At 37.6% G+C, this 18,265-nt stretch overlaps 1 protein-coding gene across 22 annotated transcripts in view; it reads right to left on the bottom strand.

Moving 5' to 3' along the window:
• Positions 1-18,265, bottom strand: part of LOC132392660 (PTB domain-containing engulfment adapter protein 1-like) — a 403,579-nt gene that overhangs the window by 223,642 nt on the left and 161,672 nt on the right. The window contains exons 4-5 of one of the 22 annotated variants that reach the window (XR_009511610.1): positions 17,567-17,766; positions 10,888-11,054 (exon numbers count right to left, since the gene is read on the bottom strand). The exons of 20 other annotated variants lie outside the window; for them this stretch is intronic. The gene's annotated coding sequence lies outside the window, so the exon portion shown is untranslated. Of the gene's footprint in view, positions 1-10,887; positions 11,055-17,112; positions 17,767-18,265 lie in introns of those variants that run through there. One more of the 22 variants, XR_009511609.1, reaches the window with a different exon arrangement.

The raw sequence follows: 18,265 nt of genomic DNA, 5'->3' as shown, positions 1-18,265 counted from the left end.
GCTGAGGTCCTCCAGCATTTTGTGTACTACTACAAATGCTTCACCTGCTGACTAAAGGATATTACAAAACAAAGAATCAGTCATTCACCCATGCATCACTAAATTAGGTTGCTACAAAATAAAAGCAGCCTATTTGCATAGCAATACCAAAGCTCAGGTCAATACTCCCAACTCACAGCAAGATACCGTGGCTACAGCATTAAAGCTTTTAACACAGTACTTGGCAGCAATCAATCTGACATCAACATTTCTTTACAAGGATCGACTTGTCATGATTAAGTAATGCCAGCAGTATCAATGCCTCAACAGGAATTCATATCACCATGAACTGAACATTTGTCACTAAAACTTTGACAAAAACAGAGAAAATTTTTCCTGATTCACCTCAAGAAGTGTACTAGTCAAAGTGTCAACCCCGTCCTTCACAGGAAAAGCCTTCCGAACCATTGAGCACTTTTACAAGGAGTACCGCCACAAGAAAGCAGCATCCATCACTAAAGGCTCCCACCATCCAGGCCATGCTCCCCTCTTGCAACCATCATCAGGAAGGAAATACAGGAGACTTAAGCCTGACTTATTGGATCTGTGTTGCATCTACGCCGCAGATACCGTGTACCCTACACTGTAGAGTGATGTGTACCTCCACAAAAAAGTAACTCGCGCATCGCGGCGAGGCAAACCGCAACAACTGCAATCGGTCCGCTTGGTAGCATCGCATTTCCTTCTATGCATTTCCGGTTGCTTCTTCTCTGCCATGTCTGTACACCGATGTGAAATAGATGAACCAAATCGTCCAAACTATCTGCCGATGTGCGAAAATGTTTGAAATGCAATTCTTCGTCCATGTCTCTCATGAAGAAACTCAACACAGTGGCATAGAAACCCCACCGCCAACTTGCCTTTTGGTTCAGACGAACGTATGCTCACTATGGTGTACAGACTACGCAGAAGCGAAAATCAGGCCTACGGCATAGCCCATACGCACAAGTATAAATCAACCTTTAGTGCCACACCAACAGGTTCAGCAACAGCTATTAACCCACTATCATCGGCCCCTTGAACCATTGACGATAACTTCACTCACCTCTACGATGAACTGATTTCACAGCCCATGGACTCTCTCAGTATTATTTATTTACTTATTTTTTTATTTGTACAATTCATATTAATTCATATTAATACAGATTAATTCTTTGTCAGTCTTTGTTTCTGTATTTTTTAATAAATTCTATTGTACTTCATTACTTTCCTGCAAAATGCCTGCAAGAAAATACATCTCAAAGTAGTACGTGGTGACAAAAATATACTTTGATAATACATTTACTGTGACAGAGCTGCACTATTCTACTTTGAGAAGGCTGTGTCCATTGCCTTTGTACCCACATTCTATGAAAAACAGATACGAGATTATCATCTGTCCAAGCTGAAACACAGAAAAAGCTTTTATTATGGGCTGCAGTTTAATTTATAAACATAGAGAAATAATTTAAAAAATCAGACTCTAACTGAAATTCCAATCCCAGACAACAGTGTCACAGCATTGTTCTTTTCTCAGAATTTGCTTTGGTCACTCCAGAATCACAGAATATGCTCTCGGGACACAATGGCCTCAAAAGTGATTTTCCTCAAAAGCTTAAAAGCTAAGTAACTGCTTCATGTTCGAAAAGCTGAATATTGACACGTAATGACTTGTGCTCATTTTCCTGTATGAGAAAGAATAAAAGTGAAAACGTGCCATGTAATTACCTATAATAAAACTTTTTAAACCTGTAAATACTAGATTCAGTACAAACTACTTTTCACTCAATCTGAACAATGAGGCCAAACCTCACAAGCTATTACTTGGGGTTCATTGAATGCAATCTGAAAGATTCAATCCTGGAGTAAAGGAATTGTAATGTGTTTTCTGTTCTAAAGAAAAGCTTACAATTACTTTTCCTTAACCAATATATTACCCCTACTTTGTGAAGGTAGCAAATCATTGTCTGAACCAACCCTTGAAGACTTCAGTAATACCACTCACTGATGCCACATGACTCAGAAAAATACGCACTTCCAAGAAAATGTTGAGAAATGATCAGTATTTTGTAGTTAATTCGCATTCATTTTTACAGCGAAAGAGGTTTACAAAACAACTATAAAACTGAACTATAGTTTGAGAAAAATACTTGACACGTACTTCTGTGCAAGATCATTTCAGATCAAACTGACAATGATTCCTCAAACAAAAAATTGAAATATTTTTCATGAGGGTCTTGTCATTTAAATTTTGCTGACCAAGTATTTTTTTAAAAAACTAACAAAACTAGACATTCAGAAAATAAAGGATATAAAGTGTTCTTTTTTCTCAAACTGGTACTGCTGCCAACAATCCAACCCTGATATTCTGCTTGGATACTGCCAAAATTTCCAATTTGTAAATGAATCACATGGCACTATACAGAAAATTATTTAATGTGTAAAAGTCATGAAATGTTTCACCAAAAAGCAACAGTTGAAAGAAAATTGCAGATATGAAATGGTTCTCCCAATGGAAATGTGAATAGATTCAACTGGATTTATTAATATTCAATCTAAATCAGTTTCAAAACACATCTGCATCAAGCCATCAAACTTAAAATTTCGGAAGCATTTTGTTTTCTTTGGCATTATTAAAGAATATATTCAGTTATGTAATTTGATCATCCCATTCAGAGGTACTGTAAAATGTAAACACTATCAACAATGTTGGAATTTGAATTCTGTGACATACTTAAAAGGTTAATACACACAAATATCAAACATATTAAAAAGCAGATTTGTTTTGAAACTGTACATGAGCTTGTGATATGAAATGCTCAATTTAATCAATATTTTGGATTTGGAAGCAATCATTACACAACACACCTAGCAACTCATGAATATTTAACTATGTATATTGCTGATGTCAAAGCAGTAAATACAAGTAAGGATGGCCTTACCTAGGAAAATCTTGGCTAATAATTGATGAAGAATAGAGTCTATAAACAGAATCTAACAAGAAGTTTCAAAAGATGTGTAAAATTGAGCAGTTAAATGGGCTCAGATTTGGTAAAAGCAGCAAATTATGTAGACTATGCAAACAGGATAGAAGAACTGAACACAAAGAAATTAAGATGGCCTGATAAAAATATTGAAATTAGTTGCAAAATAGACCCATTAGAAGTTTAAAATCTTAAGCAAAAGCCCTGTACACGTACCAGTAAAACAGTTTAGATATATTTAGTAAAAGGCAAAATAGTTTAGCCTAAGTTTATTTTTAGAAGCGTCAATAACATCTATAAAAGATTATAAAAATCCAACTTCAATGGTGCTCAGCAAAATCAGCACAAAGTGTTACATTGAGATGTTTGCTGAATATTTGCACAGCTGTGTTATGGCAGGCTCTCCAATAATAATAATTCAATGTTTTTAGTTAAATTAATAGACTAACATTCAGTAGTAACACTGCCAAAATCAAATAGATGCAAAAAAACTTCACAGCATGTCAAAAGTTAATTTTAAAGGAAAATAAACAAGATGCAAATCAATGCTAATTCAACAGAATATAATTTTGTATTAAAAACACTGAAGTTAATAAAAAAAACTAAATATGGAAACTAATAGCAGCACTATAAAGTAAAATTTTACACGTTGATTTGTGCACAGGTTAAGATGGTCATTCCCAATTATCTCACTGAGTCTAACCATACTTATACTACGTCCACATTACACTGGATAAATCCATAACCGAAGCTTTTTCTCTTCGTTTTTACCTTTCGTCCACACTAAAACTGTGTTTTTGTTCTGCAAAACCAGAGCTTTTCAGAAACGTTCTCCAGGATGTGTAATTTTGAAAACGCTGCTTAGCCAGAGCAGTGTGGACAGGGTAACCGGAAAAATCTGAAAACTCCGTCATGACATGCCAAAACAGATTGTGACAGCAGCGTGCCATTTCATTGTTTTCTTGAACTCAACCTAAGAATTTCAGAACAGACAGCAACGAGACTGAAGCCAAAACAGTTAGAAATGTACTCACCAAATACTTTGACCCATAACATACTGAATAAATAAGTATACTCATTTTGCCCTGTTTTCTGTCCTTGCGCATATGAAGGTGTTTTACCTATTTATACAAGTACTTCTCTGACAATAGATGTGTGACAGCCTAATGTATTATTGTATGGAAATACAAGATAATACTGATGCAGACATGTTTTATACATTTAACAAGGTGCTTTATTAATGTAACAGAGTTAGTCAGTTTTTCAATGTTCGTCGTCAGCCGGTTAATACTGTCCGTGAACTCCCTATCGGTCGCCTCCATACGCTCCAGTATTTTTTTTTACTTTTAAGTCCTCCTGCATGAGAGCCAACAGCTGTCCATCTCTTAAGTGTTTCTAGTCTGTAACTGCACAAACACGCACTTTCACAGCGAGATTCAACACCAAACATGTCACTTGTTTTCCAGTAGATGTGTCCTGCACATGCGCAGTAGGAGGAGATTCGCCGAAATATCTATTTTAATGCGGACCGAGATATTTTTAAAAATGCATAGTGTGGACGCCTGTCATTTTTATGCAAAATCAGCGTTTTCAAAATTATCTAGTCTAGTGTGGACATAGCCTTAATTTTGGGCAGTAAGTTAATCATCCATCCACTCTCTATCATTTTACTTTCAGGCTGGGCAACACAGTGGAGAAAGCTTTGGAATTCAAATGTTCCACAGTTCAAAGTTCAAAGTAAACGTATTATAATTTCTAGGTACCTGTCAGAATAAAAAGTAAAGATAATAGGTTTGGGGAACCTTGGTTTTCAAGAGATATTGAGGCCCTGGTTAGGGGAAAAAAGGTGAATAGCAGGCATCGACAGGCAGGAACAAATGAGGTGCTTATGGAGTGTAAGACATGCAAGAGCACACTTAAAGAAATCAGGAGGTCTTTAAGAAGGGATGTAGTTGTCCTAGCAGACAAGGTGAAAGAGAATCCAAAGTGATTCCACAGCTATGTTAAGAGTAAAACAATCACAAGGGACAAAATTGGTCCTCTGGATCAGAATGGAAATCCATGGGTAGAGTCAAAAGAGATGGGGAAGATCATTATGAATTTTTTGCTTTTGCATTCACTCAAGAGATCGACTCAGAGTCTAATAGAAGTGAGGGAAAGTGGCATTGACATCATGGATTCCAAAACAGTCTACAGAGGAGGTGCTGGACTCTGCATAGATCATACCCAGAGAGTTTGAATACACTTAATATCGAGCTTTGTCTGCAGAGCTCATGCCTCTAATCTGTATTTGTTCATTTTAATGGGACACATCCATCTTAGAGGGAGTTAAGAGTTTTTCCCTTCATAACCATATACTAAGATTAAATTAATTTAGATCAGTTAAGTGTGTTATTCTGATTTATTTTTTATTACAAATTTATTTCAAGTGTACTAAATGCAAGGTGAATTTAATTAAGCACAATTTGATCCAATGAGATAACTGAGAATTAATGCTTTAACTATTTTATACAGTCACGCCATTTGTATCAAAGCAAGTGTTTTTTTTAACTGGATTGAAACTTTTGGGGTGGGAGGGGGTGTCAAAAGACCGATAATAAATGCTGGGACTTTAGATCTACTGTCTAAGGCCCAGGTGCATCTCAAACATGATTAAATATGAAGGCTCATAAAAGATTAGTGCCACGTAACATAATGGTAGGGTGGGGTGAGATTGGAGCTGGGGGAGGGGAACAGGTCATATTGGCCAGTGAACATGGCCAGGTAACCATAGTCTGATCCAAGATCCTTTTGTTTTCCTAGACTTAATCAACAGTCTGGAAAAATATTGTTGGTTTTAATCATGTCACTGGCTCAAATGAAAGCTCATACACACAAAGTTCCTACTGGCAAAACTCAATACACCTCACTTACCCTCTTAATTTACTTTCCATTGCTTTCCCACTGCCACTATAAACATCCTCATGTCAAATTCAGATAATTTTCTTCCACTTCATTTTCCACATGATCAATATGTGTTACCAAGCTGCTGTAATCTTTAAATTTCATCCTTCTTGTGGCTATGAAAAATCATTTATAAAAGCAAATAATGGAAGGCCCTTATGGTACTACATGCAATCAAATCAGATCAATCTGGCCCAATATGTTTGCTATGCCATGCTCCAAAACATCCATCACATTCCATCTGTATCTGATCTGTATCTGGCTGCCCTCCTCTGACTCTGCCTCATTTCACTTGCTACTCAGATGTCTCCAGCTACACAGTTCCCCCTCATTTGACAAACTCAGGACTTTCCAGCTGTGACCTTAGTCTACACTCCTCATTGTCTAAAATCCTACTATAAAGTACACCGTGTGCTTGATTTACTGGTCTTCCACAGTTGCATGTTGAGGCTACTTCCTTCCTGAACATGAGTTTTATTCACAATTTTATAGAAAAGGCATTTGACATTGGAAGCGCTACATTATTTGGAGATAATACCAACATTTTTTTCTAAATCCCACTGTGACACACAAGAAAATGTACTTGCCACAATGTTGACAAGTTCAGATTCAGAACATTCATTTGAAGTTCACAAAGTAGGTAGTATGCATTTGAATGATAACTAAAATAGATACACAGATGAACACCAAACAACTGTATGTTGCAATGACAGAAGCACAATCTGCAGTAGTGCAAAATGTACTCAAATGACAATGATGGAATAACCAAACGAGGTAGATGCGAGAGATGAGAACGTGGCAATTATATTTTAAAGCTTGCCAGTGAATTGTGCAACCTACCTATGAAAGATGTGTGATTGCTTATGGTTCTGGATACTATAACTTTCTTTCTGTTCCACAAGAATAGACCCTGACAAAACCATACTGAAGAACCTACAAATGTGTTGTTTTAAGCATAACCTGACCAAACACCATGGAGTGGGATGGAAATTATAGACAAAATTACAGTTACCATATTTTATTGAGAATCCTATAATCATTAGAGATTCAGTCTAAAAGACCAGTTGCAGGTAGTGAGATCATTAGCAACCACTCCGCATCACGTCTGCTTTAGGCACTTTAGTTTTGAGCATTTGCTAAGCATTGCTTAGGACAAAAGCAGATCGTTACACGAACGAGAAATCCAAAATAAAAGCACACTGGAAACATGCTTATATTTGTAAATATGCAAAAATTATCTCTCTCTCCCTCCCCCACCGCACCAAAATGATGAAAAAGTCATGGTTAACCTTGCAGATCAGTGCAAGGTTGGAAGTGATGTAAGACTCTCTGCTCTGTACAACGCAGTCAGCAAATTTCACACACTGGAGTTCAAATCCATTTGTGCTCACTCATGACTTGGAATATACTTCTCCAGCATTCATTGTTAAATTCAAGAGCATTTGTTATGTTCATGTATAAAGCCTAGTGAACACATGTCAATGGCATCCAAAAGAAATTGTTAACTACCTGCAAGACTGGCTACATGTTTTACCACTTGCACTAATTCCTATGTTCTTTTTGAAGTTACAGGAGAGCCTTGTCACATTCCCATACACAAATGAAATACTCATAACAACCAGAAAATGTTATGTGATCATTTTCCCATATTACCAACAAATGCAATAGCAGGTTAACACACGAGTATATTGTGCAAAGCAGGCACTGAGATTCAAGGCCCAATGACATAGTTAATTATTCACTTCTGATTTACCTATCATGTAATTTGCCACTTCTAATTTTCCATCACACACTGAGCAGTTTCCTGCTTCAAATCAAAAGTAACAATTAAATATAACCATTAAAAACGGGTCAATATGAAGATAGCTATAGCTTCAGACCAAAATCAAAGAACTGCACATCCTATTCCAATTAACAAAACTGCTCCTCCTTCTCTAATCAACATGCAGTCAGAGACATTGGAGGTTTCAAAATGTTAAAGCTCCCTTCTATCTTCTTAAATATTTGACATAGCTCTGATTGAAATGTGAGACATTTTCACAAGATCTGCCATTTTATAGTATTTGTAACGATGTGACAGAAACTCATTTTCACACATAACATTTCCCCTCCCCTTCTTAATCACTGGTTAGAGATTGCAGCATTTATAATTTCACTATCGTTGGAAATTCTCAAGACTGACAATAGCACACTGGTTAATATAATTACATTTTATTGATTCGATTAACATATATTTAAATTGCATTTGCTCCAATTTATTTTGAAATTATTTGTGAATTGAATTTTAGCCCAGAGGCAAGTTCTGTCAGGGAGAAACAGCTCCCAGAAAAAAAAAAGGGTGTCTCAGAAGGACAGCTAAATGAAGCTGCACCCAAAGATAGGTTCTTAACTGCAAAGCAAACCATTGGCCAGGGCCTCTTAAGTAGGGTCAGCAGGACCAATAATATGGGGCTGGTGGGATATTGAGTGCTGTCAGTTGCAATTATGGTAGATCCACTGTCAATGAAAGGAAAGAGCACACTTGCAGAAGAGATTGAGGGTAGTGAATTTTGATTAAGGGAGAAGCAAAATGGAAGTTCCCATGGGAATCATGAGACTCTCTTTCAGTGGAATAGTGCAATAAGACACATCATATTGAAGAGACAAATATCTACGAGTTTATTGAGCCTAAAGGCATTCATTCACCTTATGGATGCAAAACTTCCCACCTGCTCTCAGTAACCAGGATTGAAGTCTAGTGAAACACATAGTGACCATTAAAATGAAGGCAAGCAGCTTCATTATTCTATTCCATGACCAATATACTTCCTGTACCCACCTACATACTACAGCCCACTGACAACTAAACTAGATGTCAGTGCATTTGGTTTCCTCTCCAGATCCTTCAGAGTTAAATCAAATGCACCCTGACTCTAATCTAGAAAGTTGTAGCTTTGAGATCTCCAAAGTATCAGAATTGTACTATAGTTTACAACTTCTCTTTGCAACACATTGCTCAAACAAAAATTCACAATCATAAAGTCATCTTGGAACTCAAAAGATCAGAAGTCAGAAATTAATATATTTTTTGCAAGCCATGAGCAATTTACAAATTTGAGAACCTATTTTGTAAAAATATTTGCATTTTCTTCCTACTTGTTAACAAGAAGTGTGTCCAAAAGCATAACTTAGAACAATCTGTCTACCAACTTCAGTAATACATTCAAAACCAATCAATAAATAAACTATAGCACCTTGGCACTCACATTTTTAACCATCAAGTATTTCTAAGGAAAGAAACAATGTGCATTAATTCTATTTTATTCTGACGTTTGGTGCAAATCTTGCAGCTAACATGTAATTTAAGACATACAAGCAGAAAATGCTAGAAACACAGCATGCCAGGCAGCAGTAAGAGAAATAGCTATTCTCCTCCCTCCACATCAAGGGAAAAAAGATATTTAAACCAAAATGGTAATTTTGTTTCTCCTCATAGATAGTAACCTACTTGCTGACTGTTTCTAACATTATCTGCTCTGAATTTCAGATTTCTACCAGCTGCAGTTTATTTTCATTTTCTGTTGCTCTTCATGACTCTGATATAAACAAGTGATTGGTTAAGTTTAATTTTGACATGTTGACGACAAAATCTGCCAAGAATATAGAACTTCCATCAATCAAAATAATGGGCTAAATCAAGCCAGGAATAGGTATAATGGAATTCGTCCACCTGGGAAGCAAACTGAACAAGTTGATCACTCTTTAACCAAGAGACTCCATAGAACAGGCTTTGACAGCGCTTAAAAATGAAGAACCTGCAAGTGAGGCTGTGCATTACCATCAGGTAGCATATCTCTGAAATTCCAACAGCCTTTTACAGGAAGTACAGCTGGAAACAGTCTCCTATTATGTCAAAGCACACATTTTGTTAAATGCAAAAGATGTTTTTATAATACAAATTAGGTTTAAAATTAAATAATCAAAAACATATCAAAGCATACACAAATCAATACAGTGAAATAAGTTAAGTAAAATTACTTTTCCATAAACTAGATTCAGCATTAACTTGAATTCAGTTACCAATCCTATGTGAAGTCTGATTGATTAGCTGACACTGGAAAGGCATATTCCAAGACGAAGACTGGAGAACCCCACCAAGACAGCAGAAGCCCAAGACTTACAGATGTGGAAAGAAAATGATGGTGGAAGTTCAAAAGTCAGGTCAATTCAGCAGACCTTGTATGCCCCTGAACCCTGGAGAGCACCTCAGAAAATAAAGAAAATAAACAACACTGTTGCCAATCAAGATTAAAGCCCACATCCTGGAATGAGGGCTCAGTCCACAATTGTGTGACTCATACGTACCATTCTAAAGTCAACTCCATATGGATGCAAGTGTTATTCCCACCAGGTTTAGTTCACGAGAAAAGATGTTTATAGGTTTTGGATTCCACAAGCGCAACTAAATATTGAGCAAGACCAGCCACAAGTATCAGCTGCATTTTTCATAATTGTTACCATGATGTTGCTTTGGTCCAAATTAGCTCCACAGCAAATGGTAAAAGATAATAATAATGGTTTTAATAGGAAAATAATTCCGGCTGACAAAATATGAGTTCTGAATTTTTTTGGCCAGCTGTCAGTTAAAGCATCCCACTTCCTACTCACAACCGCACGTCTGCAGATGTTCTGCCTCCCACCACGTGACAATATACTTCATCACTTCAAAGCCCATGCTGTAACAACAAAGGAGGCTGCTGACCGCAGTGAGGGCCAAGAAGGTTTTGCTGTGCCTGGCATGAGGCTAAAATAAATCTGGTGAAGACATTTTCACAGATGCCAAATAAATCATTAAACTATTACATGAAAGTACAGCAGAAACAAGTCACTTAAGTTTCCTTCCATCCACCCTTATCTTAATTTACCAGCTTCTCTCTTTCTTTCTCCTCAATGTGTCATTCCAGATTCCTCTCTTGTTACTTGCCTCCAGATCTTTCTGGAGCTTTCATACCTGTACCACCCTTTAGAGTTTTCCCAGAGTTCCATTTCTGATTTCACAACAACTGCCATTAATTGATGGATTTTTGGTTTCGTTTCTTCCACCACACACAGTCACTGCATCGACTGGACCTTTGTTGACAAGAACATAGCTCTGTGAAATGTTTAAGTATAGGATTATATCTGTTAAATGTCATATTATTACCTTTCCCTCCTTTACCACCACTTATCTCCTGAAGTGACCCCTAAAATTTTAATGGATTATTTCGTCCTCTGAAAGAAATGCTGACAATTTAATGTTCTAAGTTCTAATAATATGACCATCTACCATTAAAGCTCTTTGTTTCTTTTCATGCCGTGTTGCTCTTAAGGAATCTTAAAAGATTAACCTCCAATAAATCAGATACAAGGAAACTACATTTGAGATAAAAGTATCCCCAACTGGGAAAAAAAACTCCAGTTAAAAAACAATATACATCTTGACATAAAATAGATATTATCACAGCCAAAACAAACAGTTGTGATAACCATCAATGGGAGAAAAACTAAAGGATTTACAGGCACATTTCCAGAATTGAGAGAGTAAGTAAGAAAGAACATGTTGCCACGCCTTTCATTAGAGGAAGCGAAGACTGAGTGGAGATCTGATAAAAAAAATTTTAAATTATTAAAAGTTTTGATAGGATAGACAGAGTGGATATTTCCACGCTGTCCCAAACTACTTGCTGTGCTATAAATGTTGTATTATTATATGCAATAAGTCTATGGCCACTGACAACTGGTCCTTCTACATACATAATAGTATTTAAGCTTCCAAGATGCTTTGTCTCTAACATATTAAAAGGAATGGGAATTTATCTAAACTCCTGAAGAAGACAGTCCTGTTAACTGCAAATGATTCAACAAATATATTATTTACTCCATGTACATTAATCTGATTTGAAACACTTGGACGATCATTTAAAATGCAGCTAACCATTCTCAGCTCAGCTATCAGAGATTGTAAAGGATATCGGAGACAAAAGCATTTATTCTATTTAGCAGCAAGTTAATAATGATGTTGAATAGCAATACGGTGGCCTGAATTAAACAACACTTGATTTAAGATTAAATTCACAAATTTTGGAATGTTTTAATTGAATTGAATTGGCCTCATTTCTTACATCACCTACATGAGGAGTAGGTTACATTTCCATCTAAATGTGCAATGTGCAATCATAGTAATTTCTAATTTATAATAAATAGAGCAGTCAATATTATATAGAAATACAGTTGTGTCAGCATGAATTAAGCAGTCTGATGGCCTGGTGGAAGAAGCTGTCCCAGAGCCTGTTGGTCCTGGTTTTTATGCTGCGGTACCACTTCCTGGATGGCAGCAGCTACAATAGATTGTAGTGGAGATGACTTGGGTCCCCAATGATCTATCTGGCCCTTTTTATACACTTGTCCTTGTAAATGTCCTGAATCATGGGAAGTTTCACAACCACAGATGTGCTAGCCTGTCTGCACCACTCTCTGCAGAGTCCTGTGATTGAGGGAAGTACAGTTCCCATATCAGGCAGTGATGCAGCCAGTCAGGTTGCTCTCAACTGTGCCCCTGTAGAAAGTTCTTAGGATCTGGGGGCCCATACCAAACTTACTCAACTGTCTGAGGAAAAAGAGGTGCTGTTGTGGCTTTTTCACCACACAGTTGGTGTGTGCAGACCACAAGGTCCTTGGTGATGTGGATGCCGAGGAAATTGAAGCTGTTTACCCTCTCAACCCCAGATACATTGATGCCAACTGTGGTTAGCCTGTCTCCATTCCTCCTGTAATCCATAACCAGCTCCTTTGTTTGTGTGACATTGAGAGAGAATATAAGGAAAGGCAAGATTGCTACATAAATAGTAATGACAAAACCACTGGGTTGATGTTTTAAGTCATTTATAAGATGCAATGAAGCTTACAAAGCCATCCATGAATACCTCTTAAACTGAGCATTTCAGAAGGTATTTAAGGATCAAATACATTGTTCTAGTCCAGGTCCTCCCCAAGAAGAAAAACAGCACTGGAGAAGTTAGTGAGCTTGAAAACTGATAACCCACAAGAAACCAATGACGTACAACCCAGAGTTTCCAAATCACTTTCGAGATAGTGGTTGTTCTGATTATCCACCAAGGGTTCTATATGTTCTGGGACTGTTTCTGTTCATTGAAAGGTTAGCAAGTATGATCCCAGTAACTGAGAACAGGAAACTACAGACTTATTTCCCTAAGGTCAGTGGGAAGAGAAAAGATTGAATTAACAAAGGAACGAATGAATGTTAAGGCAGAAATCCACAAGGAATGTAGGACTGAACAGAGCCAAGATGGATTTAGAAAAGGAAAGTCATGTTTAACTGATCTGCTGGAGTTCGTAGAGGATGTGATCAGTCCAAATGATAGAGAACCAGTGGACCAGTGGGGTTTTTTGAATTTTAATAAACTTATCAAAGGCTATTTTATTTACTTGTTATTGTTGGATGTAAAATACCTAAAGCATTGAGAGACAGCAAGAAAAAGCAAGTTCTTTCATTAAGGGCTGGGGTATTACCATGTTAATGGGGGTACTGTGATGAAGTAGAGAACCAGTTCACCAGCAGGGCTTTTTAAGAACTTGGGAGTCCTACACAGGAGATTAGTCAAGAAGTGTAGAACATATCCGAGTATTAATGAAATGCAAACAAATTATCGAAAGGAAAAAAGTCAACAATATCACACATATAACCATATAACAATCACAGCACGGAAACAGGCCATCTTGGCCCTCCTTTTCCGTGCCGAACCCTTAATCTCACCTAGTCCCACCTACCCGCACTCAGCCCATAACCCTCCACTCCTTTCCTGTCCATATACCTATCCAATTTTACCTTAAATGACAAAACTGAACTGGCCTCTACTACTTCTACAGGAAGCTCATTCCACACAGCTATCACTCTTTGAGTAAAGAAATACCCCCTTGTGTTTCCCTTAAACTTCTGCCCCCTAACTCTCAAATCATGTCCTCTAGTTTGAATCTCCCCTACTCTCAATGGAAACAGCCTGTTAACGTCAACTCTATCTATCCCTCTCAAAATTTTAAATACCTCGATCAAATCCCCCCTCAACCTTCTACGCTCCAATGAATAGAGACCTAACTTGTTCAACCTTTCTCTGTAACTTAATTGCTGAAACCCAGGTAACATCCTAGTAAATCGTCTCTGCACTCTCTCTAATTTATTGATATCTTTCCTATAATTCGGTGACCAGAACTGCACACAATATTCCAAATTTGGCCTTACCAATGCCTTGTACAACTTTAGCATTACATCCCAACTTCTGTACTCAATGCTTTGATTTATAAAGGCCAGCGTTCCAAAAGCCCTCTTCACCACCCTATCTACATGAGACTCCACTTTCAGGGAACTATGCACAGTTATTCCTAGATCACTCTGTTCCTCTGCATTCCTCAATGCCCTACCATTTACTCTGTATGTTCTATTTGGATTATTCCCGCCAAAATGTAGAACCTCACACTTCTCAGCATTAAACTCCATCTGCCAACGTTCAGCCCATTCTTCTAACTGGCATAAATCTCCCTGCAAGCTTTGAAAACCCACATCATTATCCACAACACCTCCTACCTTAGTATCATCGGCATACTTAATAATCCAATTTACCACCCCATCATCCAGATCATTTATGTATATTACAAATAACATTGGGCCCAAAACAGATCCCTGAGGCACCCCACTAGTCACCGGCCTCCATCCCGATAAACAATTATCCACCACTACTCTCTGGCATCTCCCATCTAGCCACTGTTGAATCCATTTTATTACTCCAGCATTAATACCTAACGACTGAACCTTCTTAACTAACCTGCTATGTTGAACTTTGTCAAAGGCCTTGCTGAAGTCCATATAGACTACATCCACTGCCTTACCCTCGTCAACATTCCTGGTAACTTCTTCAAAAAATTCAATAAGGTTTGTCAAACATGACCTTCCACACACAAATCCATGCTGGCTACTTCTAATCAGATCCCGTCTATCCAGATAATTATAAATACTATCTCTAAGAATACTTTCCATTAATTTACCCACCACTGATGTCAAACTGACAGGTCTATAATTGCTAGGCTTCCTTCTAGAACCCTTTTTAAACAATGGAACCACATGAGCAATACGCCAATCCTCCGGCACAATCCCCGTTTCTAATGACATATTAAAGATCTCCGTCAGAGCTCCTGCTATTTCTACACAAGCTTCCCTCAAGGTCCTGGGGAATATCCTGTCAGGACCCGGAGATTTATCCACTTTTAAATTTCTTAAAAGCGCCAGTACCTCCAACTCTTTAATTGTCATAGGTTCCATAACTTCCTTACTTGTTTCCCACACCTTAAGACAATTCAATATCCTTCTCCTTAGTGAATACCGAAGAGAAGAAATCATTCAAAATCTCTCCCATCTCCTTCGGTTCCACACATAGCTGACCACTCTGATTCTCTAAGGGGCCAATTTTATCCCTCACTATCCTCTTGCTTTTAATATAACTGTAGAAACCTTTCGGATTTACTTTCACCTTATTTGCCAAACCAATCTTTCTTAAGATTGGTTTATTAGTTAAACATCTTGGTTTATTAGTGATATTATTGGGGGTGGGGGAGGGCAGGAGTGAAACTGGACTTCTTGAAGTACATTAGGTCAGAAAGAGATTTGATACTATGTTCAAAGTCATTTCAACTTTTGACAAAATAAATAACAAGACCATCTTAGCAATAGTCATAGTCACCAGAGGGGTCCAGATGATTAGAATTTCACAAAAGAACTAGAAGCAATAACAATAAACACAGTGGGTCGTTACAATCTGGAATGCACTGTGAAAGCAGATTTAATAACTATTTTCAAAAGATAATCAGATGAATTGCTTTTTAGGGAAACATACAGGGGAGAATTAATTTATTTGCTCTAGCAAAACAGCAGTCACACCTAAAATTGATGGGAGAAATTAATTTTGGCTGATATCCTTTAGTGATTTTGTAACTGTGAATTAATTTGTTTCACATAAACAAATAACTGATCATTTACCGTTTTACTGAATCTTTAAATGAGAATTTTTAAGAAGCTCAAATATTCTACAGCCATTCCAAGTTAACTTTGTCCTGTAGGCTGAATATTAGATGTGGCTCTGGAGAATCCCAGTTGCCTTCAAGATGTGTGAAGTGATCCTTTACATTCACTAAAGCAGGCAGGTAGTTAATATTTCATGTGCATCACAGTACTTCCAATAACACAGCAATCCTTGCATAGGGAAAGAACTTGCATTTTATTTTATTTTTTCCTTGATGCTTCAGGCATTTTACAGCCAATAATAAAAAATAATACAATAACCTTCGATTAATTTCTCAGGGAGATGTTTTCTCCCTGACAAAGTGCTTAATTCACTGTGTCAGACCACTTGACCTGCCTAGCAGATTTATCAGAGTAAATGTTGTTATTTACCCACTTTTAAGCAGAGGGAGAAGCCTGCTTATTGCTCTTAGGCCATTTGAACTGTTTTGTGTGCATTCAATCCAAGCAGCACCACAAATGTTGAGCTCACTTTTAACTGTTGAGTGACAGATGATCTCTGATGCAGGTAGTGTGCAGGAAACATTGCAATTTCCAGCTTGGTCTCACGTTGAGGGATGTGCAGATTACAATTATATGGAGGCAAAGGCTAGTCTAAATACATTTTAATTTTATATGCATTCAGGTAATTGACATGAAAACCTTTGACAATGTTTCACATCGGATAACATATCCACCTCACCACCATTCCAATGTAAATGTCATGGATAATTTTATCAATCAGGGTGATTTTTCTACTCACTTTATACTTAGGACTGTGAGGCTTAGCACAGCTCCGCCGTCAAATTTAAATTTACAGATGACACCACTGTCATTGGCCAAACCAAATGTAGTGACAAATTAGCATATAGGAGGAAGATTGAAGATCAGGCTGAGTGATGCCACAACCTCTCACTCAATGTCAGCAAGACCAAGGAGCCAATTATTGACTTCAGGATAAAGAACTTGGAGGTCCAAGGGGCAATTTTCATCAAGGGATCAGAGGGGAATAGGGTTAGCAACTTTAAGTTCCTCGCTGTTAGTACTTCAAAGGATCTGTCCTGGGTCCAACACAAAAGTGCCATTACAAAGAAAACACAGAAGTGCCTCTACTTTCATAGGAGTTTGTAAAGATTCGACAGTCATTTCAAATTTGACAAACTTCTATAAATGTGTGGTGGAGAGTATATTGACTGGTTGCATCACGGCTTGGTACGAAAACAACAGGCTTGTATGGAAAAGCCTACAAAAAGTGGTGGATATGGCCTAGCTCATTGTAGGTAAAGCCCTCCACATCATTGAGCACATCTACATGGAGCACTGTCACAGGAAATCAGCATCCATCAGTAAGGACCCCCATCACTCAGGACACATTCTCTTCTCGCTGCTGCAATTGGAAAGGCGCTACAGGAGCATCAAGACTCACACTACCAGGATCAAGAACAGTTATTGCCCATCAACCATCAGAGTCTTGAACCAAAAATGGATAACTTCATTTATCCCATCATTGATCTGTTCCCACAACCAATGGACTCACTTTCAAGGACTCTTCACTTAATGTTTTCCATATTTATTGCTTGCTTGTTTATTTGGTGTTCCTTTTTTTCTCTTTTATATTTGCATAGTTTGTTGTCTTCAGCATATTAATGGTTTCAGAACCAGAATCAGGTTTATTATCACCAGCATGTGACATGAAACTTGTTAACTCAGCAGCAGCAGTTCAGTGCAATACATAATCTAGCAGAGAAAAAAAAAACATAAAAATAAATAAACAAGTAAATCAGTTACATAAATTGAATAGATTTTTAAAACTGCAAAAACAGAAATAACGTATATTTAAAAAAAGTGAGGTAATGTCCAAAGCTTCAAAGTCATTTAAGAATCAGATGGCAAAGCTGTTCCTGAATCGCTGAGTGTGTGCCTTCAGGCTTCTGTATCTCCTACCTGATGGTAGCAGTGAGAAAGGGGCATGCCCTGGGTGCTGGAGGTCCTTAATAATGGACGCTGCCTTTCTGAGACACCGCTCCATAAAGATGTCCTGGGTACTTTGTAGGCTAGTGCCCAAGATGGAGCTAACTAGATTTACAACCTTCTGCAGCTGCTTTCGGTCCTGTGCAATAGTCTCTCCATACCAGACAGTGATGCAGTCTGTCAGAATGCTCTCCAGGATACAAATATAGAAGTTTTTGAGTGTATTTGTTGACATGCCAAATCTCTTCAAACTCCTAATAAAGTG

Source organism: Hypanus sabinus, chromosome 4 (genome assembly GCF_030144855.1).
Source record: "Hypanus sabinus isolate sHypSab1 chromosome 4, sHypSab1.hap1, whole genome shotgun sequence".
Taxonomy (NCBI): Eukaryota; Metazoa; Chordata; class Chondrichthyes; order Myliobatiformes; family Dasyatidae; genus Hypanus; species Hypanus sabinus.
Note: the sequence above shows the minus strand (reverse complement) of the source record. Positions and strands in the feature narration are given on the sequence as shown.